The 27,393-nt window shown below is 37.4% G+C and overlaps 1 long non-coding RNA gene and 1 other non-coding gene across 2 annotated transcripts in view; both read left to right on the top strand.

Moving 5' to 3' along the window:
• The first annotated feature begins 12,827 nt into the window (after positions 1-12,827).
• The window catches only part of LOC134744735 (uncharacterized), a 581,044-nt gene continuing 566,478 nt past the window's right edge, over positions 12,828-27,393 (top strand). Inside the window, exon 1 of the long non-coding RNA XR_010128106.1 lies at positions 12,828-12,841. This is a non-coding gene — a long non-coding RNA (uncharacterized LOC134744735). The remainder of the gene's footprint in view (positions 12,842-27,393) is intronic.
• On the top strand, positions 23,393-23,465 carry Trnac-gca (transfer RNA cysteine (anticodon GCA)). The gene has a single exon. It is a non-coding gene; the product is annotated as a tRNA-Cys (tRNA).

Raw genomic sequence — 27,393 nt, 5'->3', positions numbered from 1 at the left:
CTAAAGGGTATTAAAAATAACACTTCATTTCTGGAAAGAAAACAAAGTCGCCACAGGAGGCGCTTGTCATCTAATCCCTTAAGCTACTGTTTACTCCTTTGAAAACATATCTAAAACATTCCAATTTAATACAAACCACATGTTACTTACGTTCTTTGGAAACTAGATTACACTCGAATCATTCGTCAGAGTTAAAACGTCGTAAGAGTGTTTTGAATACGAAAAGCATAAGTGGTTTTCGATTTACTGGATTCCACTTGCTTACCGAAATACCTTAAGAGATCCAGTGTAAGGATGTCTGAGACCAGTAAACCAAACCTAATGGGACTTGCATGCTTTAGGCAGACACCTGAGGCAAACGCGTGGCTGATGTGAGAAGCGTTGGGAATCCGTGCACTATCGGGTTTCATCTCGATAGATTGAACACGACTTCTGAGTTGCTAACTCAAATTAGATGACAGATCAAGCATAATGATGAGACAATGTGGCCTGACAGGAAATCGGAGCATAAAGATTCTTCGATATTGAAGTTTTGCGTTAAATGGCGTTAGAGAATTTAAAAAACAAGAACCTTTTGATAAAAATATCACGTGACATTTCGTGATATTTTTTATGAGCTAATATACACTGAAACTTTCAGTCGTTTCTTTTTTGCAGGCATTGCGAATAAAACTAAGCTTTGAGAATAACATAAGTAATTGCGGAATCGAAAAGAAACAAATATGTTTAATCTAAAAACGATTAAAGTTTTTAATTTTACTAATCCATGATACTTATTGCTTATCGAATCCACAAACCTATAACATGTTTTATGTTGCCTTATAATTTCCAAGAAACATCTTCATTAAAGCACAAGAAAACGATAAAAGTAATTACATGTTGAATCTAGACGTGACCATACATCTATTAATAATCGTACTTTAATTGGCACTAAAACCAGAAGACTGTTTCTTTGCACAGCTCGCTATTTATCGGTTTTCTGTTTCCAACCACGGTAGATTAGACTCAAATTTTTTGAAAACAGAATTATTTTCAGAGTATTAAAAAAAGGCAAAGGAAACTATTTGCACAGTTGTGAAGGTTGCCAAAAAAAAGAGTTATTTATAAATTATTTTAAATATTTAAAATCATGTATTTATTTAAGTATTTATTTTAAATCAAGTAGAAAAGCAAATTTAATACTCAACGTCTCTACTCAAGGGGGTTTTGTTAATTAGGAAATAAACTAATTACTGTACAAAAATACTTTAATTATATGCTGTTAAATACTAATATTATAATATTTATTAACAACATGAAAGATAATATTGTCTTCGGTTACCGCGATAGTTACCCATGAAATAAAACTATGAAAACGGATAATATCGCGTATATTGAATTTATAATACATCCCGACGTTTACGTCCCTTTACAACAAAATTAAAAATAATTAAAAAAATTAATTAGTTTAATTTGTTTTTTATTGTAGTGTATACTAGCCTTATGAACCGATTTTGCATGTACAACCAGCCTTAAAGTTTATAGTCTATGATTGTTCATTATTTTTAGTACGTGGGTATTTTTGCACTTTGTAATTTTTCCTCAGTCACCCGTCGACCACGAACGCTGTAAAGGGTTCGAAACGACGGGATGTATTATAAATTCAATATACGCGATATAATCCGTTTTCATAGTTTTATAACATGAAAGATGTTATAAATAAAGAATGAATACGAAAATAATTCACTAAAATGCTAATTTTAGCTTTTCCTTGGAATGCTAAGTCTTAGACTTTACATAATTCATGAGATAATTACAAACGTCAAACGTTACAAATTAATGATACACTGTTTCTCTGGAACGCTTTATATAGATAAGGCCAGCAGCGGTATCATGGTCGCATTTTTATCATCTGTCATGTCATGCGTCACTTTAGCACTTACATTCTCGTTAGAACGTGACAGGCATGGTGACAAATGATAAAGAGCCGACCATCTTAGCCCTACTATTGTCTGTCTCTTCTTTAATCAATTGTTTTATTCTGAAACTTTTGTTAGCTAATGGTGGGTAACGAACAATGTAAACATTCAATTTCATGATTGACAGTTGAGGGTATAATTGAAAATCATTTGAGTTTAGTGATTAATTGCTTTTAATGTTCATGGATTATGATTGTACAAGTTTAGTTGAATATGTACTTTAATCTATTTAAATATTAGACTGAATTTGTATAAATAACTTAGAAATATTTACAATAAAGTTAACATGCAAAGACTAATGTAAAATGTAGATCATTATAAAAATGTTTTATCTGGTTGGCAACATTGGTTGTCTTTGTTCAATTCATATCTATTCATTACTTACTGGTCGCTGATAAAAATAGCTTCTAAGTGTTGCAGAATAAATCATCAAGTACTTAAAATATCAATTGTAGTGATTATTTACGATTCCTGTGGTTCCCGTAGTACGGTTTTCGTACAATTCAGAAGTGCGATACTGGAAAAGCAAACCTACGTCGCCTGGAACCGAGGTATTTGATCCCGAGTGAAGGTCAGTGATTTGAATTTTATATAATTGGTGATTTGTGCTTATTTTATGATCTGATCATTGTTGGTGCCGCGTATAGTGAAGTGATAAACGCAAAATTCTTAAACTTTTCCCGTCGATTAACCGTTTACTTTCAAATGTTCATAATGAAACTGTTACGTAATGAACTCGTTGCACAGATAGATTTATGTGTTTTTACGTAGATACGTACGCTTCTACAAAGATACGTTGGTTCAAGTAACGATACGTGAGAACAATAGTAGTTAATTAGTGACAAAGCAAGTTTGGTTAATTACTTTAGTATATTATAATTATATGATTTATGTAATGTATTGTATATTTCTTAATAAGTTGAGTAATGACTAGTTGATTACTTGTCGTATGGTGAAGTACATTCAGAATTATTAACCATGGGATCAGATAGGGCTTCTAGATCACGTAAGCGTCGCTCTAAACATCACCGTCGCTATTCAAATTCCTCTGGCCGAAGCATATCGACGGCATCATCACGTAGTTCGACATATTCGCCGCCGCGTCGGCGACATAAGAAACAAAGAAAACATCGCCATCGCAAAAGTAAACAAAGGGATGCTCTGACGAACAAACCTGAAACTTATCGTAGTGTAGGGCCTAAAAGTTCTACACCGCCGTTACCTTCAAAAGGTAATCCTAGTAATAATCATCTGTCTGGGAATCTGTCTGCTAGTACCGCTGGAGCGAATCAAACTAGTACAAGTAGTATGTCAGTAGGAAATATTTTGCCGGGTCATGCTTACACTGCACACGTTAACGTAGTGCCTGAGTTTGACCCTAACGATGGTGCTCAGAATATCGAATGCTGGATTCACAAGGTCAGTGAGTGCGCTCAAATATATTCGTGGACAGACACTCAGACGTGTCATTATGCTCTACCTAAGCTGGCTGGTTTGGCAAAGCGTTGGTATCAAGGACTGCCATCCCTTTTATACACTTGGCCTCAGTGGGTGGAGAAGTTAAAACTAGCCTTTCCCTCAACTGAAAATTATGGCGATCTTTTGCAACGAATGCTTAATGTGCGTTGTAAAGTTGGACAACCACTAGACGTATACTATTACGCAAAAATGATATTGATAAATAAATGTGACGTAGCAGGCCGTAAGGCCGTAGGGTGTTTAGTTCACGGAATTGACGATAAGTTTGTTAGGATGAGTGCAAATTCGTGCCGTTTTGAGGAACCGGAACAATTATTCTCGTACTTACGCACGTTGTCTCAGAATGACAGTTATTTAATGTCACAAAAACGCAATAAACCTTGGAACAAAGATCCACGGCCTACTCAAAACGCCACGAATACAGCAACAAGTAACGAGCCAGTTAAACCAGAAATAGTTTGCTATAACTGTGGGGAGGTTGGTCACATTCGCACCAAATGTACAAAACCTATGAAGAAGTGTAGTGTTTGCCGCAGGGCGGGGCACGTGGCTACTGAGTGCCGTAATAGGACGACTTTAGGGTCATCAACCAATTCTAACAATAGCGGTTTGTTGCAACTGCCAGCTCCATCTGACAATAACGACGTAAGACGTATTGAAATAAATAACACTGAAACACCCGATGTTCAAACAGTAGAATCCGGAAGCGACAAGTACTATAAAGACGTTAAGCTTGAAGGCGTAGTTACGCCTGCTTTCATTGATTTCGGAAGTGCGCGCACTTTGATTAGGGAAAGTTACGCGAATCAAATATTTGGATCATGGCAACGCTCAAACAATTTGGCAAATTTAAGAGGTTTTGGTAATGGGATCGTGCGACCCCTAGGTATTGTCAACGGTACTCTAGTGGTAGATGAGGTAGATAATCCAGTCGATTTTATTGTCGTGCCTGACCACCACATACCAAGCGAAATTATGATAGGCCGCACTTTTACAGAATTACCAAACATTGTGGTTATAAAAACTCCAAAAAATTTAACATTTTATAGAGCTCCAGGGGAGGGATGTGTTCTACCTAATACAAAATATACTCTAAATACAGCTGTTGATGTGACGGTTGCGGCGAGTTGTACCTCACCTATAGACGTGAGTACAACAACAAATTTTACTGGGTCCCTTTATATAGCTGCTTCATTTTGCAATTCACAGCAAAAGATTACATAATTTTACCGGGATTGTATAGTTTTCGTGACAGTCACGGGTTCGTTCTGATTTCAAATCTGGCTGCTGTGGAACTAAAGTTTGATAAAAATCAAGTATTAGCTAGAGGAAGTAGTTATGATGAAATTAATGAGCCAACAGTTAGGTTATTGTCAACCACAGATGAAATCGAGCAAGAATTACCAATAGAAGATGTCGTAATAGGGACGCAATTAAATGAAACTGAACGCGATGCATTCCATGCGCTTTTGTCGAAATACCGCGATTGTTTCGCATTAGACTTATTCGAATTAGGCAAAACTGATCTGGTCAAGATGGACATTAAACTTAAGGATGACAATCCTGTAGTTTATAATCCTTACCGTATGTCCCTCAAAGAAAAAGAGCAACTATCAATCATTATAGAAGATCTTCTTAAAAACGGAATTATCCGGGAAAGTTCATCATCTTATGCAAGTCCAGTGTTATTAGTTAGCAAGAAAAATGGACAAAAACGTTTATGTGTCGATTATCGGGCGTTGAACCGGAAAACACTTAAAGATAAATATCCACTGCCACGCATTGAGGATAAATTAGATTGTCTTGGTGGTAACAACTTCTTCACCAGCCTCGATTTAGCTAGCGGATATTACCAAGTACCAATGGCTGAGGGCAGTAAACACTTGACAGCGTTTGTCACCCCGGACGGCCTCTACGAGTTCAATAGAATGCCGTTCGGTTTGGCAAACGCTCCAAGTGTCTTCCAGCGCGCAATAAACTCGATGGTAAATGGTGTTGGGCAGAAACTGGTTCTTGCGTACATGGATGATCTTTTAGTACCGTCAAAATCTGTTGAAGAGGGTCTTGAAAAGCTTGAAAGGGTATTTAATATGCTTCGTAACGCTAAGCTAACGTTGAACTTAAAGAAATGCCGGTTTTTCCAAGAAAAAATAGAATATCTCGGCTATGAAATTTCTAAAGAGGGTGTTAGGCCGGGGTCATTCAAAATCGATGCCGTTAAAAAGTTTCCTACTCCAAAGAACGTACACGAGGTCCGCCAGTTTGTAGGATTAGCGAGTTACTTCCGTAAATTCGTTCGCAATTTCTCTGTAATAGCTAGACCTCTTACTGTTCTTACGAAAAAGAACGAGCCTTGGCGGTTCGAATCCGAACAATTAAAAGCGTTTAATCAATTGAAGGACATACTGGTCAGCAGACCCGTTTTGGCATTGTATGAACCGCATGCACGGTTAGAAGTTCACACGGATGCGAGCAAAATGGGACTTGGGGCCATTTTATTGCAGGATGCTGGTCGGGGACTCCAACCCATAGCATTTTATAGTAAGCAAACGTCGCCTGAGGAACAAAAATTCCACGCCTATGAGTTGGAGACCCTGGCAGTCATAACTGCTCTGAACCGATTTAGAGTTTATTTGTTGGGCTGCTCGTTTAAATTAGTAACGGATTGCCATGCAATTCGTAGTACCATGACTAAGAAAGACTTAGTCCCTAGAGTGGCGAGATGGTGGATGGCGATGCAAGAGTTTGATTTTGAGCACAAAGATGACTCATGTAGACGCCCTGAGTCGAAACCCTATTGCAGCAGATAATCCACCATGTCGCGATGATGATTGTCACGTCTTTCACATAGTTGGTGCAGAATCAAATGTCACAGTTGATGATAGGTGGCTACAAACTATTCAACAGGCTGATCCCGAATTACAAAGAATAGTACAAATTTTACAAGACCCTGAAACTAACACAACGGTAGATATTAAAAATAATTTTGTGTGTAAAAATGATAGGCTGTATCGTATGGTTAAAAAGGGCGAGGATGTGAGTTTGCTGTGGGTTTTTCCGAAATCAGTTAGGTGGCAGATACTTAAAAGTCACCATGATGACGTTGGGCACTTTGGATATAAAAAGACTTATGAAAGAATTCGCAAGGTATATTGGTTCAAAAAGATGCGGCGGTTTGTCAAAAAATATTGTAATGCATGTTTACACTGCGCGTATAACAAAGTGCCCGGCGGCCCTAAAGAAGGCATGCTACATCCAATCCAAAAACCTGATAGACCGTTTCACACCTTACACGCAGATCATTGCGGTCCTTTCCCTGTGAGTAAACGTCGAAATGTATACATCCTAGCAATAATTGACGCATTTACCAAATTCATATATATAAAACCTGTCAAAAATTGTAAGACTAGCACCACCATAAATGTCTTTGAAGAATATTTCAGCATCTTTGCCGTACCGAGGCGTTTAATTACAGATAGGGGGACTAGTTTCACCAGTAACTCTTTTAAAAAATATATAAAAGATCAAGGGACTGTTCACATACTTAACGCGGTTGCTAGTCCTCGCGCAAATGGCCAGATTGAGCGCTACAATCGTTCCATTGTAGACGCACTTACATCAATGAATCATGGAAAACCTGATAATGAGTGGGACGTCTGTGTACCAAAAGTCCAATGGGGTCTTAACAATACCATCAATAAGGCCACTAATAAAACGCCGGCTCAACTATTATTTAGCTTAAGCCCCACAGGCAGTTCTGATGGGGTAATGAATGCGATAGTTTCCGAAGCTCAAGAGTATGAGAATCCTGATGTAATAAGGGCAGAGGCTAGTGAAAGGATGCGTATAGAACAAGAGAAACAAAAGGAGCGATTTGATAGTAAGAGAAAATGTCCACATAAATATAATGTAGGTGACCTAGTGCGAATTGAAAGAGAAATAGGTAACCCAACTGGTCAAAGTAAGAAATTGCAACCTAAATGTAGCGGGCCTTATAAAATTACCAAAGTTTTAGGTAATGATAGGTATGAGGTTGAAGACACGCCTATTACTAAAAAGGTAGGAAAACCAATATACAAATCAGTATTTGCGGTAGATAAGATACACCCTTGGTTGGTTTTTGAAAATGATCCCATGGAGAGTGATTCTGACCCAGAAAGTATTAAAGTGTGAAGTAAATTATCTTAATTGATTATCACTTGGAAAAGTAATTGTATAACATAAATGGATAAACAAATGAATGATTACTTTGAAGTTTGTGTTACTTAATGATTAGGTAATGTAAATGTACTGTGTTGAATTAAATCTAGCCCTTGGTGGCGATACTAGCCCTGGTGGCGTTACTAGCCCTTGGTGGCGTTACTAGCCCTTGGTGGCGTTACTAGCCCTGGTGGCGTTACTAGCCTTTGGTGGCGATACTAGCCCTGGTGGCGTTATAAGCCCTTGGTGGCGATACTAGCCCTGGTGGCGTTACTAGCCCTTGGTGGCGTCACTAGCCCTGATGGCGTTGTTAGCCCGGAGTGGCGTCAATAGGTAAGGACAAGGTGTTTTATAATGAAAGTAAGTGCAGTGTGATTATCAGTTATCATTGATTTAAATTAATTGATTTAAAGTGCATAATGTTAATTATCTAGTAAATATTTATGATGAGATTGCTTAAGGATTGTATATGTTAAGAGATTAATATTTATTTATGATAACAATTGGTATGTATTGTTTTATGTATTCATAAATAATTAGTAACACGTACACGCGAGGACGCTTACGGTGTCAGAAAAGGCCGAATGTTAGCTAATGGTGGGTAACGAACAATGTAAACATTCAATTTCATGATTGACAGTTGAGGGTATAATTGAAAATCATTTGAGTTTAGTGATTAATTGCTTTTAATGTTCATGGATAATGATTGTACAAGTTTAGTTGAATATGTACTTTAATCTATTTAAATATTAGACTGAATTTGTATAAATAACTTAGAAATATTTACAATAAAGTTAACATGCAAAGACTAATGTAAAATGTAGATCATTATAAAAATGTTTTATCTGGTTGGCAACATTGGTTGTCTTTGTTCAATTCATATCTATTCATTACTTACTGGTCGCTGATAAAAATAGCTTCTAAGTGTTGCAGAATAAATCATCAAGTACTTAAAATATCAATTGTAGTGATTATTTACGATTCCTGTGGTTCCCGTAGTACGGTTTTCGTACAATTTCTTTTATTGAATTGTGAAATAAAGAGTTTTCTATCTATCATCTACCACATATTTTAAGGTAGTTAGTGTAAGGCCTTACTAAAAATGTACGCCTTTATTATTCCAAAATTATTCAGCACGCAATGTGCCTTAAGGTGACTGTCCGTTTGTAACTGCCGCTGCACTGCAGTTGCGACGTTACGCGGTGCCGCATTACTGTAGCAGCACGACTGCGGCTGTTGCGGCGTGCAGTCGCGACAGCGTTCGTAGATGGCTTGTCAATGTCAAGTCATATAATGTCAGACGTACAAATAAAATACTAATTTACTTTTGTATTTTTACGTGAAGAAGCGAGTGACGATAATGCTACATGCTACATGAAAAAGAAGACCAGTTTGCCTTTCTACAATAGTCAGAGTCCGACGAAGGCAGCTACGCAATATTAATAAAAAATCTGATATTTAATGGTGATCCTTTATTCAGATAATTCAACATTGAATGAGACTTAATAATTGACGAAATACAATCAAATTACTCAAATAAAATTAATGCAGAGGAAAAATTATTCTTAACATTAAGGTAAGTTCACAATGTGAAATTTTCTTCCCCATCCTCTTGCCTAAATGCGTGACCACCACACACAGCAATCCGACGGAAACGGGACTCATGGAGTTCGTGATATATACGGGGGGAGTGCGCACTTGATCCACCTGCATCACGTATAGGTACTCGGCCGTCAGAAAAGTGCGGCTGGATTTAGAAGTCTGTAATAAACGTCCCCTCAAAACCATGCCAGGTAGGCTCTTTTAGCAGGCCTTTTATTGATTTCTGCAAAGTGATTCGTGGGTTCTGGAGATGACGATGCGACACGTAAGAATAAAATTATCCAATGGTGGGCAGGCAGTCGTTCGGTGTTAGCAAAATATTACAGATTTATCTTTCTAAGTACCATATTAAGCCAATTTTACTTTCCTTAGGTACCAAACAGTGAAGTATGATGAATAAAATAATTTATAATTTACACTTCATATTGTCCAGTTGCAGGTGTGAATGGGCGACGGCACTCTATGATATGACCGCACCATCCATATAAAACTTGACGGGCGAGACAAGAAATCCTTTATGAAGAAAGATATTTCCCTCGCCTTGGCCGATAGAAAGAACTTTTAATAAATTAATTTGAATAATAAATGGTTTCCTCGTGTTGGTGTGAAGAATTACGTGTTGCACTGTAACACAGTTTGTTTAACCCTCATGCCTTGAGACCTCCGCAACTGTCAATATTCTAAATTTTAAACCATTCGCTTCTCTCGTGGTTCAATTTTGTATCGTTTCGTATGTTTGGATATCAATATGTTACCATGAGGTATTAAATAACATCTTTGCCCCTTGTAATAAAAATAAATGATTGCTTCCTTTATTTAGCTCAGGAATGGCTTTGCAATGACAAAATGAGAAATTGTCACCATAAACGACATTATATAATATGATATATTACAATACAATTACAGTTGCCAGGAATATTCGGCAACTATTCGGTATTTGGCCACTTTGCCGGATATTCGGTATTCTATTTGCCTCTCTATCGCTCGTGCCCTGTCGAGCTTATAGCTATCCTCGCAAAACTACGAAAAAATAAAAGAACAGTTTATTTAATGAATCTATAAATAATATCGTCGTATTATTTGAATCCCTAAATCAATAATCTCAAAATACGCTAAATTTGTGAAAGCTGATTCCACAAATCTGCCTTAAGTTATATACCTTAGTTTTATTGGATGTATATAATGTACAAATTTCTAGAGAAGGCGGAGAATGTAAAGTTATAGCAAGAATAGTGCCTGGGCGTGGGCATAGATTTAATAATAAACTATACAATTATTTTCTGGATCAACAAGAGTAGAACCTAAATCAACTTCAACTGAATGCTACTAAACAAAGCCCTCAATGTCAACCTTACGTGCAGAACATGTTGAACATATAATGTATACACTTTTTTGGGAAACAGGTTTTTCGTAAATTAATAAAAAAGTAAAAAATAAGACATGTTTTATTTTTCACAACTCTTTATTAACTTTAGTTTTGTCCGCCATGACCGTGATATCAGCAGCTTGAGCCTTGAACTGCAACTTGTAGGTACCTGGAAATTAGAAATTATCTTTTCAGTTTCATGTTGTATTTTGAATATAACTATGTATTTTTGTATGTATATGATTTATTGCTTGCAAGATGGTTATAAGTTACATATATGTATGTCTGTTTGTTGAATTTAACTTCAAATCAGTAAAACGGAGCTAGTAGCGGACAAGCTGTGTTAAACGGTTTGTCTTTAGATATTCTGGCCACATCATCACAGAAAATAAATAGGTAATAGTGACCCGACCACCAAAATGGACTTTTAAATATTCGTAGTAAAATAATATTAATTTTATACTTACATCGACGTGATCCTCACAGCAATATTGTGTGTAACACTTGAAGTATTCCATTCCACATTTTCATGACAACACTGTCTTTCACGTAGGTCTTCGCGGACTATAATTTTTGTAAATCATTCCCACAAGTGGAAACATGGTTTTTGATATATTAAGCAATCAAAATCTACTGTTTAGGTATTAAAAATTATAAATCAAATCGTAAGAAACTAGCGGTTTAACTGAATTTTTATATTATGACAATTGATGACAATGACATCTTTGACAATTACGTGAGTGACGGATTTATTTACTATGGTTCGATAACTTTTACTATACGATGACATTATTATATTCAGCCTCGCGAGAAGGTCATACTAAGGTCATCAGTATATTTGTTGAAATATCTTCAATCCTCGATTATTATATCGCAGCAAATGTCGGAAACTGTTTAAAAACCTAATATCTCGAAATGGTTTTCGAAATAGAACATTAAAAAAAATGAACAATCCTAATTAGAGATTGGATTTTGCAAGTAGTGAGTGAGAAGTGCGACTGTGTGCACGTTTTCCCCCGCAAAAAATGGCAGAACGATTTGTACGGTAAGATATCGCTTGGGCTCCTCCCTTCCGACGTGTCGGAAGCCGGTGTTGCTCGAAGGGTTTGCCAGACTATAGTTAACTTCCGAATTTGACACTCTCTTTTTCGGACCTATCATTCTAGTTTCCTAACTGGCTCTGTGATACTCGTATGGCTCAATATAGATTAGCAAAAAAGTTTACAGTAGTACTACAGTCGCCATCAGATATGTCGGAGCGACCGAGGTGCTAAATATATCTGAACATGCACTCTAGCGCCTTGACAATAAAGGCGTGTTCAGATATTTGTGAGCTCCTTGGCCGCCCCGATATATCTGCGATATATGGCGACGGTACCATCGGGGTTGTTTATCCGTGGGTGTAATAACTCCTTAGAACGTAGTGGTTATATCCTCTTTGCTTAAAACTACTAATATCTGTGATCAAAGACAATTCAGTGCAGGTGATAGATTTAACGTGCGGTCTGTAGCCGCAGTTGCAATAATACACCAAATACGCAAAAATGGCCATGCTACGTGCAGTCGGTCTTGTCATTCATTTTACTATGGAAATTGACAATAACACCGACGTGTCGGAGCAGTAGTGCAGCTGCGGTCGGGAAAACGTTAAAATCACCATATTACGTGCAGTCGATATCGTCATTCATTTTACTATGGAAATTGACAATAACACCGACGCGTTCAGGCCGCTGCAGTAGTGTCGGAGCAGTAACGCAGCTGCGGTTGAAAATGGACAGTCACCTTTACCTTGTTTTTATACTTTTTATTCGAAACGTCGCACTTACTGACGTCACAACTGTCACAAGCGATCTGTTTCACGTAGAAAGTCACGGACACAAGTTAGCTACAACGTTTTGTGGCCAAGACTCGCTCGAGCGGCTGCGAGTTGCGGTTACGGGCAGCCACGCGCTCGTTGACAAGATTATTTAAGTGGCCGCTGTTTTGTTTTACTTCGCTGTTTTATATAGATCAACGTGTCAAAAGCAATCCAGGAAAATATCAATTTTTATAAGATATAAACTGAAATAGTTGGTCAAGCAATTCTTGTCAGTAAATAAGAACAAAAAAACTATACTCATCCTTTTCTTTTGGGTGCTAGTACTAGTGTAAGACAAAGATAGTATGATTCTTACTGTCTATGTTTGAAATAAGACAGTCCTTTGACAAACTATAGATAACATAAACTAAAGAAAAAGTGACGAAGTACACAAAAAAAAACATAAAATGATTTTGTTTGTTCCCTAGCTTTATAAGATAATTAAATATATATATATTAATAACTATGTAGACAGAAATAAAACTAAATTTAAATTACAACATAACAAATAAAAATATATTTGAAAAATGATCACAGAGGTCGGGAAACATCAATTCGGGGCTGCACGATTTTATTGGACGAAACGAACCTGAGAACACGACATGTTTAAAAAAAATAGTTTATGATTAGATTATGAAAATAGATTATGATATTTCTGTACCCTTAGTGTAAATTGTCATTTTGTATGGAATTTTGAGTTTCTAAAACGTCCTGCTTGGTTCGCTGTTCAAAATATCATACAACAAAAATAGACATAACGCAAAAGCACGTCACGCTATCGTATTAAATTTACACATGTTCCGATTTCGGAACATCTTGTTGGTATGAAAAAAAAATGATTCTGTAAATGCCTTTATCGCCGTCCATGCTCATTTTTCTGTGGCTGTGATCGTGATCACCGTATAGTCTCGCATTTGTAATACATTCCATTTCATTGCAGTTTTCAAGCCACAACCTACCATCAAAACAAGTGCACATATCTTTTATCAAAGAACTTTACTTTCTTTCTAGACTTGACTAAATGATTTATATTGACCGGGATATAGACCGTGATTACCTTTTGTATTTTTGTGTTGTTTTGTACGGTCTATATCCCGGTCAATATAAGTCTAGTGAAACTAACCGTGAATCATCCAAAAATCTAATTGACTAAATGATTTTACTCACTATTATTTTTAGTCGCTTTTGGCGACATGTTTCGGATTCTTTGGGAATCCTTCCTCGGGCACGAGTCTCCGTGGCGGTTGTGTGTCGTCGTGTCGTGAGGAACGATTCCCAAAGAATCCGAAATATATCGCCAAAAGCGACTTAAAAATAATAGTGAGTGAAACCGTACAGATCTAAATATTTTGAAATATGTCTCACGATAGTTTAAATTCGATGACTAAATGATGTCCAGTATCTGACACCTTTCCAGAGAAAGTACATTTGATGCACATAAATTTCATTCCAATAAGTCACCAGAGAATAGGCGTTTTATTCCATACAAAGCACGACTTTCTTTGGTCTCGATCTACAAATTCAATTTAAGTCCCTCGGTGACCTACATGATTTTAAAATGCATATTAAACAGCCGTAAGTCCCCCTTTGTGGTATCAATTCGACCGATTCGCCTCGGTCACGTAAGCAAGCTTCAATTGTATCCGATTTAGAATTGGTAGGCTGGGAGGCGATTGCAAGAAATTATAACCACAAATACATAATACAAGTCGATCATTGTCATGGAATAAAATAATCAAGTGGGCTAGGTATTTGTGCCCAAAATACATTAGGTACACATAGGACAAACGCGAAATCTATTTCTTAATGTAAGCCACAATGCGTTTAAAAAAACATTACAAGTATAAAGCTATGCTGTACCGTTTAGTTGTGTTTTCAAAATCAAACTGTGAAAAACTTTCTCTTGATTTAGATTTTGTACTATGAATCCCTTGAAACTTTTATTAATATCTTATCGCTACAGGTTTTTAGGGTTTCGCACCCAAAGGGTAAAAACGGGACCCTATTAATAAGACTCCGCTGTCCGTCTGTCCATCTGTCTGTCACCAGGCTGTATATCATGAACCGCGATCATAGACAGTTGAAATTTTCACAGATGATGTATTTCTATTGCCGCTCCAACAACAAATACAAAAAACTACGGAACCCTCGGTGGGCGAGTCCGACTCACACTTGTCCGTTTTTTTTTTTAATTGTTAAAATAAAAAAATAAAAAATATTAAGCTGTCCAGTAAGTATACTTTTCCCTATATGAAACTCCATGACTCGATATTTTCACAACGATCTCCCAGCCAAAAAAGCTTTGGCTACATGAGACATTGAATTTTTATAGGCCGCTTTATCACGTATAAATGAGACTATTAAAGTTATGGTTCCGAGATTAAGTTTACGAGCCACTGGGCCTATTAAAGGTACGGTTTGCTTTGTGGCGGGCTTCTTGAAAATGTCGTCTTTCATTCATTACGGCGTTTTTACGCAAGACGATGAGTCTCGATCTTATGAATTATTGTATGATTCAGAATTAAGGACAAAATTAACGAGATGGCTTCAGGAATATTGTTTCTACTCTGTTAAGGAGTATCTGGACATGTAAATATTTTTAATTCTTGTTTTAATTCTTAATTTATAAGGACACCTTTGTACATACATATTCTTGCAAATAAATTATTCTTATTCTTATTCTTATTGCTCCTCAACAGTCAACAGGATGGCCCACTGCTGCACTGTGCGAGATGGCCATGCGATGGTTATGGCTCATCTACACGATAGACCAGCGCTGGCCCACTACCTTTGATGTGCGGACGAAAAACCGATACCGTGGCCATCCCATCGCCATCTCGCCGCGCCATAAGCCATCCGACACACCTACCCTCTCTACACGCTGACCCATCTTAGTGAGCCAGTATGATGGCCCATCGTGTAGAGGAGCCATTAGAATTGTTGTGTATGCGTGTCTGTGTGCTTTCTTTCTATGTTTTACAAGTGTAAATATTTAGGAAAATTTAACATAAATCAATTGCTACTACAGCATATTTTTAGGGTTCCGTACCTAAAGGGTAAAAACGGGACCTTATTACTAAGACTCCACTGTCCGTCTGTCTGTCACCAGGCTGTATCTCATGAACCGTGATAGTTAAACAGTTGAAATTTTCACAGATTATGTATTTCTGTTGCCGCTATAACAACAAATACTAAAAACAGAATAAAATAAATATGGGCTCCCTTACAACAAATGTGATTTTTTTTGCCGTTTTTTGCATCATGGAACGGAACCCTTCGTGCGCGAGTCCGACTCGCACTTGGCCGGGTTTTTTACTATGAGGTAATGCCAACAACAACTGCTGCTGATAGAAACAGGATGGAACGCTCATTTGTTTCTTGGATAGCGTAGTTCTTTATAGCAAAACACGGACAGACAGACGGACGAACATACATGACGAAACTGTAAGGGACTTGGCCGGTTTTTTATTATGCCCGTTAAGGTGCCAAACAAATTTAATACTTAATAAGTAGTTAAACCGTGGCTGCCTACGGAACTCTAAAAATTTATGGTCAACCTCGATAAATTTGACATCGCTATTCGCCATTGACGTAATCATGAATAGTATTCTGATCAGATGTTATCCTTTAAATCTAACTATGCCAAGGCTGCACCAGTCGTGAGTTTCGGTAGTAAAGTTAAAGATGTGCTATCATTTCTAACAACCAATATTTTACTATGATAGACCGATCAATGAAGAAGTTGGTTAATTTCCTTCCGCGGACGCTCCGGCTGTGAAATGAGTGAGCTATGCTGACGTTCTCTCGAGGGGCTACAGCATGAGGTTCTTAAAAAAAGCAGGGTACAGGTTTTTAAAGGGCCAGCAGCAACGCGTATGTATTACCCCTGGAGTTGCAGGTTTCCATGGGCTACGTGACCGCTTATCATTAGGCGGGTTGTATGCTTGTTTGCCACCGACGTGGTATAAAAAATGTAACTTTTGTCTACGTGTAACAAAGAATTATGTTTTCTTGTTGGCTCCAGAATCAGTCCTCTCATTTGTGTACATTCTAATGTAAATACTATTTTATTGTATATTTACATGTATACTTGTACAGTCAGCTGCAGAGAAAAGGTACCCCCCCCCCCCCTGCATAGAAGTTTGTATGCAAAGGTGCTAAGCGAATAATAATGCTGTGTACCTATACAAAATAAATTATTCTTTGGTTATCCCTTTGTTGTATTGTAGCACTGTTATGTGTTTTTAACCAATGGTTCTGTGTACCTACCATTTTAAAAATCTTCCTAAAATGTAATCGACAAAAAACCTTACAAATTATCGAACCTGGTCATAAAATTTCATGAGAATCATTTAAGAAATGCGACTTGTAGAAGAGACTTGCCCAAGTTAAGTTTTTCGGTAACAGATTAGACCAACCTCTAGCTTCATTGATCGGAGTATAACATATCATATCAACATACGAGCATGAATATAAATAAATGACCCACTTCGTGTGAAATCGTGACAACTTACAAATAAATTTAACGAAGGCGATAAAAACGATTGAAGGCGAATGCTGAAGTAGTTTATACAAGCACAAGTAGTATGTACACAAATAAACTTTTAGAGCACGTTATATATTTGGAAACATTACTTTAAAACTAACGCAATTTCGTCAGATATTATGACTGTATCAGTAGGGGAGGCCAAGGTGATTTAAACAGTTAAGTTGAAACAATTCCTGTATTCCTTCCATTTATAATCGTCTTGAGGCAACGACGCATATTGAGAGACCAGCGGACGGTGGAACGGGGCTAAACATTATTTTTACCAGCTCGAAAACAGTAATAGATGTCCTCTAAGAACAAATTAAATTATTTTCTATGAAAATATTTTAGTAAAACTTTTAGTTTATAGTTTTTAGTAATAGATGTCTCAAAATTGACGTTGTTTCAACCTGTCCCTGTTTTAACTCACCTCACTCTCCCTTAACTGTAAAGGCTTACTGTTGCCAAATTGTGGCGGGCGATGCCGCGGTCAATTTCTTTGGAAAATTCTATGGCTGTCGTTGCCGCATTGATATTGCGATTAGAACATCCACTCCTCATTTTGTCAATGAGACTCGGTGACATACCCGGCATCAATACTGCAGCAGCACAGATTTATGCTGCTTATGAGTGTAATAAACCTTTTGGACTTGAAAATGCGCTAATATTGAATTTCTAAAATAATAGAAAAGAACGCGTTGCGTTGACTTTGGGATGAACTCAGTTACTGACTTCCACCTCATTTTTCTCACCACATTCCCGGTTTGATCCTCAAAAAGCAACATAAAAGAACACTAGAACATTCCCCAGGTAGCAAAATGACGTCAGCGACGTCATAATGACGGCATTATTACGTCATAATGACGTCGCTGACGTCATAATGACGTATAAATGCTACTGGGGTCCGGTCCCGTGGCGTTCCGTTTGCATCGGGGGCTAAAAATAGAGGAGGTTTGCAATTTGATGAATACGTGATTCTACTCTGGCACCTTACCTTGTGTCTCCAGAGTTTCTGTCGCACTTGTGAATACGTACGTAAGTGTGACAGGGAGGCAACACGTCAAACGTGGTTCGCAGTAGGCCCTCTGTGTTTTCTCGAACTGGAATAAGCGTGGTAAGAGCAAAAAATTCTGGAAATTCTGGAAACAATGCAAAATAAATATCTGCTGGTGAGCCAGATAACAAGTATCTCTTAAATTTCAAGAGCTCCTTAACCGACGTAACACATTTTCGAGTAAACGAGCCCAAGGCTGAACAACAATAGTATTTGTTATCATAACAATTCATGACTGCGAGATGAAAGGGTCGTATGGTACTTATCAGCTTTGCTATTATTACGTTTGAGCTTTAAGTAAATCTTCTTGACACACAAAAACAGGGCAAGCGTGAGTCGCTTTTAAGCACTCAGGGTTCGGCTTCGAACTTTTTTCAATTTATTATAGAATAACAGCGTAATAAAGGCGTAAAGCGTAATATGAGTGCAATAAACAATTCTAATTCTAATTCTAATTCTAAAGGTATGTCGCTGTTACCTTTGTGTCGCTTAACTTCAAACTTAGGCCAGGATTACACTTGTAAGTTTTACTTACGTAAGTAGGGACAAAGCTATATGCTAGAATGAGATAACGATATTCATATCTCATTATGTAGTATAGCTGTGTCCCTACTTACATAAGTAAAACTTACAAGTGTAATCCTGGCCTTAGGTAAATCTATTCGAGCCTCTCAGTAAATATCTACCTTATTACCAAAATCGCATAATGACAGATGGCTTTAACCGAGTTTGAAGTTAAGTAGCCCTTACGGCCCGGCCACGACATCGCGCGGCGGCGGCAGCGGCGAGCGGCGGCCATAGTTTGGAGCGACACAGCGATCAGACCTTTCGTTCCCACCTATGTAATGGCCGCCGCTAGCCGCTGCCGCCGCCGCGCGAAGTCGTGGCCGGGCCGTTACACTATTTATTTGTTGACCAATCGCATTAAAAACACTATACTTCGCTCCAGAACTCAAATAGCTGGCGTGGCTGAAACAGCCAAGCTGAAATTGGACTAGGCGGGACACTTCTCCCGTATGCGATGACTTGTGGGCTAAAACATAAATCTGGTCCACAAAATCGAACCCAGGGTCGCGGAAAATCTCGACGGCGATGGTGAGATGACCTCGACGCCTTTGATTGCCGCCGAACTGGTTGGAGAGAGGTCTGAACCGGGATACGTAGAAAGGGAGGAGGGAGGCCTTTGCCAAGCAGAGGGACACTCTAGGCTCATATATGTAAATTTAAATATTAGATAAGTAAAAACAAAAAAAAACACTTTTAATCTGTAGCTTTTAAAATTAGTTGCTTTGTGACAGAGATCCGAACCCTTGACCACTTAGCATCTTAGGTACGGTCAACGAAGCTAAGCACTCAATTCTTGCTTGAACATGAAGATTTTTAAAATCTATATGTAATAATAATACACACGTTCTTACTCGTACATCAAACCTGTAGTAATAATGATAAGACCACAACCAGACATTTTTAAGGAACTCCAAAAACGACCTAGAAATTACACAAATTCACCCAGAATCCTTTGGTATTCAGATCGCAAGAAAATCTATTCAAGAGTTGAGATCATACAATCATGGCTGCCGTAGGAGCGAGATGGAAGATTAGACAGGCAATGGGTGTGAGAGGGACGTGCGTGTCAAACCTGTTAACCCTTAGATTCCGGGCACAATCAGCGTGCGAAGTGACGTTGTGTTGTCTGTCATTCATTATGAAATCCAAGCCGTATTTGATTAGTGTCTGCAACATATACGGTGTGTTTTTTATGATGGCGCAAATATAAGAGGCAAACGAGCAGACATATCGCCTAAAGGCTAGGACATGTAACTTTTATAATACCCTCTATTTATTTATTTAATTGTATGGCATATATACATTGAGGGCAATCAGAGTGTTGCCAAGCCAAGCAACCAATTCAGGTGTCATGGTGTTCAGATCCTCAGCAGGCCCAGGGTATGAGTGGAGTGGGCAGCGTTGGAAACAATGTTCAGTGGTATGCTTCCTCTCCGCATTCGCAAAGTGGGGAAGCCGTCCATCCCCATTTGTGTGTGGCTGAATTGAAGCGGCCATGTCCGGCCATGCTCATACCTTCTATGTATAACCCTTTCTATGTACAAATAAATGATTAAAATTATGATGGTAAGTCATTACCTTCGGCCATCTAAGACATCCGCAACACCATAGGGGTTGTAAGTGCTTTTCCGGCCTTTAAGATAGAGCCATTAGAGTACGCTCTTTTCTTGAAGGTTTGAAGGTCGTATCGAGGCGCTCGAACCAATAAATTGCCTCGGATAAAAATGGATCGCTTTATGCCCTTGTACAATCTACTATTTAAGACTTGTCATTCTCATTTATGTTCGTCTCCTTAAATATCATTCCAGGAAGAAAAAGTACCAGATATGTCTTCCGTGACCACAGCTAGTGCAACCTAGCTGAAACGTCGGAAAAAAGTTAAAATAAAGAAATTTTATCGCGTCCGACCCGTTAATGACATTAATTATCAGAAATGACAAATTGTAAGTATTTAAAAGATATCCTAACCAAAGAGTCTTATATAGTAGTGTTTAACAGATATCATCCTGTATACTAAAAGTACTGTCAACCTATCCCTCCATCCCAAGCGACACCAAACCTTCTCCCAACGCATCAAGGTCCAAAATACATCACAGTGAAAAAGTACATCATCACCGTAAATAACGCAGCAATAATTGTCGCACGCGTTAACAATTGACGATCGTTAAATCATGGACATTGGTTGGTGGCCTGAATATGACAAGACTGTTTGCTATCTTTTATTGAATGACTAGACATTTTATACTGATTTAAACCAACACGATTTTCACTCATAATTTTAAAACTAACGGGACTTAATCGCGTACAATACAAACTTACGTTCATCAGAAAACATCAAAAATCAAAAATTCTAAAAAAAAAATGAAAACTAAAAAAAACTAAAAAAATATGAAATTATGACTTTTAATAGTAGTTTTAATATGTTACTGGTACATAATGAGAGGCATTAAACTACGTGTACATATAGGTTTATTAAATGAAATGAAAGCGAGTCAGAAATGAGGTCAAATAAAATTCCTTTGTTTTTCAGAGGTTTGTCATGTCAGAAGTTTGATTGTCATTATTTACGTAATTATAATGCAATATAATATTTTCATAGATTATAAACTGAAATATCATACACTAAAGAAAAACTGACTAATTCTTCGGCGGCCGAAAAATACTTCATAAAATCAAAAAATATTTTTTAAATTAATTTGATTTGTTCCCTAGTTGAATATTTTAATAGACAAGAAATTTGTTGTAACAAAACCGTTTATCTTTATGTTGGCTGTAATTTGCGGATTTTGAACGCATAGCGGATAGTGTGTAGATAAAATCATTTATAACGACTGCAATTTTAGCTTTCGCAGGCGTGGCTCACTCCGCGATTTCGTCGCATCGCTACAAGTACATGCGACCCACACCAATTTTGGTGTCTAGCCATAGTAGTTGCCGCGCACCGCTACGAAACGGATACCTGCTGGCTGCTCGCGCTTGCGCCACCTAGCGGTCATATCTGTCGTAATATACGCGTTTCTTTAGAGAGTGAACCTTCTGTACCAAGTACTATTATTTATTCTGTGGCTTTAGTTACGCCTTCGCCTTAGTAGACTGACTAGGAAGCTGGTGATCCCAGGTTCGAATTCAGCAACCGTTATTTTGTGTGATTAAAGTATTGATCGACTACAATACGGAATTAAATTATAAACTTTAAAACTTGATATGTGTTAGGTTAGAGCCGATATGTAGTATCAAAGATAGATATAACTCCGTAATAGATGGATACAGTCTAAGGAAAAAACGTGCCGAGAAAATCAAGAAAATTTGATTCTCGTTCAGAGGGCGCTACTAGTTTTGGCCTACAGTCGTATAGATGGCGTTGACGGTTTCGTTTGTTATTTAACAATTTTAACGCATATCAGTGAAAGAACATGGGTCAAAATCATAAAAATAATTAATGCAAATAAAAAAAATCATTTATCCATATCTAAATACATTTTATCGTATTTTTATAAATATTTATTTTTAGTTTTAAAGTGTGTCGACAGATGGCAGTGAATTTACTGGGGTTACAAAATTTACTATGACAGTACCGCTCTAGTATAAGTTACTCTATGGTAGTATGCACGTACTATGTTTAGTTTGTTGTCCAAATTACCTCAAAGATGTCGCTGTTCCCCACGCAAATTAGGTAACGCTAGTCTTTCATAGATCCTATATTATGAAACTCACATATCGGAATAAACGATTGACAACGTAGTTAAGCAACTTGTTTCATACTTGTTTAATCAAATTGTAAATCTAAATATAAGTAAAACTAATAATTATTAAAATAAATGTTTATCTGTTGAAGATGAAGAATACATATTTAAATATTTTAAATATATCAAATACACAGTATTTGATATATTAGAATTTTTTGTCCCATAATTGAACAGCACGTTATTATTTAGCTAATTATCAAAGTAATATTTTTGTTTTAATTACTTATTTTACAACCACTAATCCGCCTACATCTCATTATACCCGTAACCCGACATCAAACACTAATTAACTCTCAACTGACAAACTTTTATCAGCACAGATATGAGCAAAACCAGAATAATTAAAGTTCCCTTAATTATTTTGTAACATTAAAGATAACTGGCTGATTTATTAGTCGGCTCCGTTTATAGATAACGTTTACGAGTCCGTGATAAAGTAATTGTTTGTTTCAACATTTTAAATGGGAATGTATCGTTTTTAATTATATCACAAATATCACAATCTAAGAGCGTACACGTGACATTGTTACTAATTGCTATAAAATCTAAAATACGAACTTCTAAATCTGCCATAGTCGTTATGTCAGACGATTCACTTCATTATCCTATCAGATTGTCAATCCTGTGAATGTTACTACGTTTTCAATATTTAGATTTAATCGAAAATCTAAAAGATGTAAACAGCACTTTAAATAACAATCGGGGCTAACGCCTTGGGCCAGCCCGCCACGGCGAAAACCGTATCAATTTCTCGACTATATGCCATCTTACTAAGACGCATTTGACCAACTCTTGAGGGCAAGCTGAGCAGTAAGCGCTTGCACCTCCTATACGAATTCCTTACGGAATTACGATACAGCTAGAGAGACCGGTGCTGCCATCTAAACACAACTTTGGGAACAAATCAAATTATTTTATTAATAGGAATTCGTATAGGAGGTGCAAGCGCTTACTGCTTGCCCTTAGAAGTGATCAAAGATGCCTAGTCTTAGTAAGATGGCATATAGTCGAGAAATTAGGACGGGTTCCGCCGTGGCGAGGTGGCCAAGGGGTTCAAGGCGTTAGCCCGCATTGCTAAAGACGCCGGTTCGAATCCGGCCTTCACCACTACTGGAGCGCTTCGTCACTTTTTCCTTAATATGTGACATCTATTTCAGTTTATAATTCTCAATAACTAGACTGTTTGTTTCTCAATAAATAATAATAAAAAATAAAATAAAAAAATAATTTATATACAGTAGTGTGACTACTTAAAAAACACATCAAAATATTTAATAAAATAATTTGATATGTTCCCAAAGTTGTGTATTATAACATTAAGTTTATGGAAACTTATACAAATATACGCAGTGCAGCAGTAAAAGCGTGCAAAAACAAACGATGCTCACTTAAGTGCCCTATGTCCACACACCTAAACATATAAGCGTATGTCAGTAATAATAAGCTTACGGGTCTAATTTAGGCCCCATTGAGTCCCACTTCGGGGCCCTTGATCATTCCGGGGGTCCCATTTCAAAGGCTTGGACACCGGATACCTACTTGTGCGAAACATCTTCGAAATGATTGAAGGGATTTTTAGCCTCTAGCAACCCTGTAAAAAGGTCTCCCGTTCCATTCTATTTTGGCAAAATTGCATAGCTATTATGACACATACATTACGATTAAGATTACTTTAAGTTGTCTGCATCACCCCTTACGCCCTCGATCGCTGTTTCAGATTACTTTTTCTGTCAAGAACTATTCCAGGCGCTTTTTCAGACGAGTTCCTAAATAGTTACTATATTAAACATCTATCCGAAATAGATTGCTTTCAAACATTCAATAATTTCACGGTTTAGACTCGCGCGACATGTTTCGGAGAGCCTAGGTCTCCTTTCTCAAGCACTAATAATTATTATTATTTAATGTTAGTATGTCTCACAACAGTTTAAATTCGAATATAGTCAAACGTAAGTTGGTTTTAACACGCTTTCATTAGGTCGACCTGTATGTAACTATGTAATGGAATGTGAATGGAATCTAAGGTAACTAATTTAACCATCTAAGAATCGTAGCGTCATGAAAATTGGCAGCTGTAAGTATGTAGTTCTGATGACAATACAATAATATAATGGTACTGTCGAACTGATCTGATGATGAAGCCGGAAGATATGAACTAGAACTTCATGATGGAACATCGTATCATAGCTGTGTTTGGATTTGTTAGAAAGTCTTGTAAGGAACTTTGACCACGATTAGGTTTCAAGGTCTGATGATGAAGCCGGAAGATAGGCACTGGCATTCCATGATGGAATATCGTATTATAGTCGTGTTTGCACTTGTCAGAAAGGTCACGTAATCTTTAAACACGATCAGGTTTCAAAGTTATAACAAACGTATATCAAACGTGGTATAAAAAAAAAAAAAAAAAACCTACTACTACTAGAAATTGGTAATAGGAATTCTGTGATAAAACAACGCAATAAGTATTAGTTGCCTGTGGAAAAGAAAAGAAAAGCGTGTACCAAAAATGAAATTTTTGCCAAAAACTTATAGTCTTATATTGACCGGGATAGACCGTTATACCTTTTGTATTATTTATGAGCTCCCGATATAAAGTCTAAGTCTTAGTCTAGTGAAACTAACCGTGAATCATTCAAAACTCTAAAAACTTATAGTACCTAAGTAAGAACAGATAGCAGTTCTGAATTTATCTGATATAGATATTTATGCATTAAATTTTACATTAACTTTTTTTAAAGATATAGGTCTATGTTCCATCATCAAAATATACCTTAAAGCTTTTTAGTAAAATAGCTGTGACATACCGTACGTACCAACAGACGGACCGACACACGGATATGACAAAAATAAATTACGTTCCGTTTATGTAATTTTGACAACGGAAGGCCTAAGGTTTTCTATGAAAAAGAATATGATACTGTAGTGCCAATGTTTTCAGATGTTTTTACTTCATTCTATATAATATATTTGTATATCGTAGGTAACAAAGTTTTTCAGCGAACCGCCGCAATAAAGGCCGCGTCCATTAAAGTGATTAGCCCACACGTGATGGCGGTAAGTAATCGCAGCGTTTGAATTGCGTTTTGCGTTGCAACCTGCGGACATTTTGGTTTGCAATTAACTACACTGACTATCGGATTGGACAACAAAAAACAAGGACAACTGAATAAACGTTTGGGGAAATAGCTGGTTTTTGATTCGAACTTACAATTTTGTGTTAATTTCAGGGACCGGACAACCCTTTCCGCGATAAAACCCTTTCAATGGGCGACACTTAAACACGGCTAATACATTGAAAGACTTTCCCTTTTGAACTGCAAGCCCATTCATACCCCTACCTTTGACTAACCCTTACCGAAAAGCTAACCAAAAATAAGGCTAGCCCTTAATAAGGGTTACCCTTATCTTTAAGCGCTTTTTATAAAGGTTTCCCTTTGCGTGAAAGAGACAGGATTAGTATATATCTACAGTAGTGTATGAAAATGAAAGAAAATACGTGCCTAGTCAAAGAACGCCGCCGTCGCCGCCGACGATCGCTCGGATTCGAAGTAATGTGTGCTTTATGAACAAGGTAGACGACTTAAATTAGCACGCTTATATGCTAAAAGTGAAGCCCTTTATAAGGCTAACCCTTATGAGCAATATGCAAGGTGTTGGTGAGCGGATGATAAGGGTTTTGTAAGGGTATTTGGGCTACCGATTACTCAAATGTGGTAGCTTTATATAAGGGTTTTTAAAAGCAAAACAAAGGGTTTCGTCTGGCAAAGGGTATGGTGAGTTAAGCCTTATGCAATACCCTTATAAAACCCCGATAAGGGATAGCGGGCCGGTCCCTGGTTAATTTAAAACGTGAAATTTTAAGGCCCATATTACAAATACCTTGTAAACTAACATACACATTTAAAAGTAAGAAAACGGTGTGGTTCCGTTCAATCGTGTGCTCTTAAGTCTGATTCGGGACGTCCGAAACACGACTGCCTCAGTATTGCAATTGCAGTGCGACATTATAGCTGACTACATTACTGCCGCAGTCAAAATCGATGTTGCTACCCAGATTTTAGACATTTCGACAGCAATTCAGTCAGCAATAACGTCGCGCTACTGCTGTATTATTGCTAGTCTAAATCCGATTGGTACCTATAATTGTCCTGGGTGTTTCGTTTTCTGACCGTTTCAAACATTCCCATCAAAAGATCAGCTGTAGAAATGGCAAATGAGTTCCAAGTAGCACACATCCTGTGTACACTCTGGATAAATACAAGCTAACGATGTGCTGAAGGAAAGTTAAACGCAGGCGCGAGTGCAGACCCTTACTATGAACCTGGGTGAGATGTTTGTGAGATGACATAGCCAGGAGAGTATTGTCCAAAGACGAGAAGAACTGGACAGACTGAACTGAAGGTAATAGGTTCCTCAAGCAAATATTTTATAGTTTTCAAGAATTTATTGATTATAAAGAATAGTGTCTTATTAAATTGATATAAACATAATATATGTAAGATGTGTAGAAATAAGTTAGAAAATTGTGACCTACCTATGCCTGTCTATTTGGATAACCTCCCATCTGTGTATGATAAGGATCCTGATCGAACTTTTGATTATCTATATATATTTAGAACGGTTTTTTCTGCTCTATACGGTTCGACCGCGGTTTGAACTTACGATTTTTGACCACAGCACACCGTGAGGTGAGAAGGCTTCCCAGAACATTTATTCTGTAAGTACTAAATGTTATATTTAATTTATTTAGTTTTAAGGATAATTGTCATACCCTACCAGGGTGCCATGTGATCTTTTTTAATTGTAACATCTATTGTATTGTACCATGGTTTGCAATAAACGACTTACTTACTTACTTACTTTACTTTCGTAAATACATTAGAAAACTTTGAAAAGATTTGTTCACTTCAAAGTGACATTTAGATGTGAACCCAGAGTAAGGAAGTTGAATTTATTAATGTTAACGAAGCTCTCGCCACTCCATTAAATCATATCTGCCCGAGCGGCTAAAAAGTCGCTGCGACTAATTCTT

The sequence above is a fragment of the Cydia strobilella genome, chromosome 10 (genome assembly GCF_947568885.1).
Source record: "Cydia strobilella chromosome 10, ilCydStro3.1, whole genome shotgun sequence".
NCBI lineage: Eukaryota > Metazoa > Arthropoda > Insecta > Lepidoptera > Tortricidae > Cydia > Cydia strobilella.
This window is presented reverse-complemented; position numbering and strand designations above follow the sequence as displayed.